The sequence below is a fragment of the Lipotes vexillifer genome, unplaced genomic scaffold (genome assembly GCF_000442215.2).
Source record: "Lipotes vexillifer unplaced genomic scaffold, Lipotes_vexillifer_v1.1 scaffold149, whole genome shotgun sequence".
Lineage (NCBI taxonomy): Eukaryota > Metazoa > Chordata > Mammalia > Artiodactyla > Lipotidae > Lipotes > Lipotes vexillifer.
This window is the reverse complement of record NW_006779962.1, coordinates 850339-852926: the sequence shown is the minus strand read 5'-3', so window position 1 is coordinate 852926 and position 2588 is coordinate 850339.

Genomic DNA, 2588 nt, shown 5'->3' with positions numbered 1-2588 from the left:
TGTAGGGAATCGGGGACCCACCGCAGCGTGGGCTGCAGGGATGGGAGGGACAAGGGACCGGAAGGACCAAGGTGGGCTTTACCCCAGCACTTCCAGCAGGGGGCAGTGCCGCCTCGCACCTGGGGCAGCTCGGCCCCGAAGCTTCTGTTCTGAGGCACCCAGCGCACCCTTCTACAGGGGTCCCTCGTAACAGGGGTGGGGGGCTGGGATGGTCCTGCCTCTGGGCCCCGTCGCCCGACTCAGAACTCCTCCCAGGGGCTCTGTCTGCCATCAGGGAGGCTGCCCCGGGGCTGCAGCCCCCTCCCAGCCTCCTGTGGGTTCTCCGGGCATCCATGTGGAAGGCTTCTGCGGCTGGGCGGGGTCGGGGGGTTTGAAATGGCCAGTCCACTCTGACACTGAGTCCTCGGGGTCACCGGCAGTCGGGACGCCTCCCCTAGGGACAGGACGGATGGGAAGTCCACAGCCAGCAGGCTGGCCGTTCCCCTCGTGGACCCAGCCACACTGGCACGTAGTAGGGCAGCAGCCTCTCCTCGTCCTGGCTGGGGACGACTCACCACTGCAGGGGAGCCCCCGCCTTTGGGGTCAGATGGGACTCTGTGTGGGTAGCAGGGGCTGAGGACTGAAATCGTCACAAGGCCCCTCTGCCTAACCCTCCACATTCCGGTCACTTCCTGCCTGAGGTCTCAACTCCCCTGACCACTTCTGCAGGGTTCTCGTCACTCTGGGTACGGCAGCCCTCGGGCCCCGTGATGACACCTACTCTTCTGTCCTCTGCATCCTCTGCTGGGCATCGAGGCCTCACTGGGGGGCTCACCCCACCTTTCCAGGATGTCCCCCCCATTCCCCACACATGCCCTTTCTCCAATCACACTGCCTGCTTGCTGATGGCAGGGCCAGCCCTTTCCTGTCACTGGGCTCCAGCACCCAGCCCAGAACCTGTTATCCAAGGGAGCTCAGCACGGTTCCATCCAAAAACCCCCCACCCAAATCTCACCTCTCAGGTTACAACCCCCAAGCCCTGCTGACTCATCCTGTCACCACCTGATCCTGCTGGTGATAAACTTATCAAGCCCAGCATCTCTGGTCCAGGGGGACCGCCCCGGGCAGGAGTCACCATGGCAACTGGAGGCAGCAGAGAGGCCAGAAGCCAGGTTGCCAAGCGATGCCCGTAGGCAGCCTGGGTCTCCGCTTGACTGGAGGCTCGTCAGGGGCACAGCTCTCCTCAGGAAGCCGGGTGTCGGAGCCCTGCCCACCCGGACTCACCCACCTCTCGGCCCCCTCCGCCTACCGGCCCCTTTGCTGCTGTCCCTCCGGGGTGACGTCAGCCCAGGGGTGCTCCCTGGAACCTCTGTCCTGGACGTTTGGGGGATGCTGGGCCTGGATAGGTCCTGGGTCACTGCCCTGCTCGGCCTGGGAACCGGCCTCTCCCTGCTCTTCCCCCGAGACCCCGGTGGCCCCTCCTCACCCTGCGGCCATTGCAGTCATCCCCCCTCAGGGCCCACTCACACATGTGCCCCCGCACCCTGCCCAAGACACCCCTGCAGGATCCATCCGTGGAGGCCGGGCCCAGAGCTGGGCCAGGGTAGCCAGTGGGCCTGGGCATGTGGAAGGCAGGGCAAGGGGCCCTCGGTGGGTGGCAACCCTCCAATTCTCCAGGTCCCCCAGGGCTGACCCACTTTTCAGACCAAGATGAGGCCCCCCACGGCTGGTATTATTTGAGCTTTTAATGACAGGAAACCAGAGCGGGCCGGTCCCAGCAAGGCCCGGAGGCGGTGGGAGGCTGTCTCCCTGTGCCCGCCCCTTCCAGGAGGTCCAGGCTGAGCTCTGGTGGGCAAGGCCACGCCCTCACTCTGGGGAGGCCCTCCCAAGCAGCAGCAGACCTGGCAGCGGGTCTCGGCCGCAAGGCCTCAGTGCCCTGTGCTTCCAGAGTCCCGCTGGCACGGCCTGCAGCCCTGGTAGGGTCGGGAGCCGCTGAGTTTGTGAGGTGGTGTGTGTGCGCACGTGTGTACGAGCGTTTGTATGGGTGTGAATGCGCGTGTCCCCATGTATACTGTATGTGCACGAGCACACCTAGGGGGGTTACCAGGGGAGCCCCTGCCTCTCGGGCCACAGGTCTCGTGGTGAGATTCACGCCCTCCTGCCGGGAGCCACCTTTGCCCTCGGTACCATGTGTCCGGCGCCACCGGGCGGGACTCTGGCCCTCAGGGTTCCCAGCTCCAGGACGCCCCCGGGGCTCCCTGGAGGGTGCCTGCTGGCTGGAGGTGCACGAGAGGGCTCGGGGACCATCACCAAACTGCGGCCGGGCCCAGCCCAGCCCCCGGACAGCATGCGGACAAGAGGGAGAAGGGGTGTCGCTACCTGCTCACTAATGGGGCAGTTCGATGACGTCACTCATTCTGTGGCTGTGTGTGAACCTCCCGCCCGTTCAAGCCAGTGTGGACACCGGGGCTGGGCTCGGCCCACACCTGGCCCCTCGGACGCTGAGGGCAGCCGTCTCGGGAGGCCTCTGGACGGGGCCCAGACCCAGAGGCAGGCTCCCGGGAGCTCTGTGATCAGAGCAGACCCAGGAGGAGAAAGGGCCCGGGGTG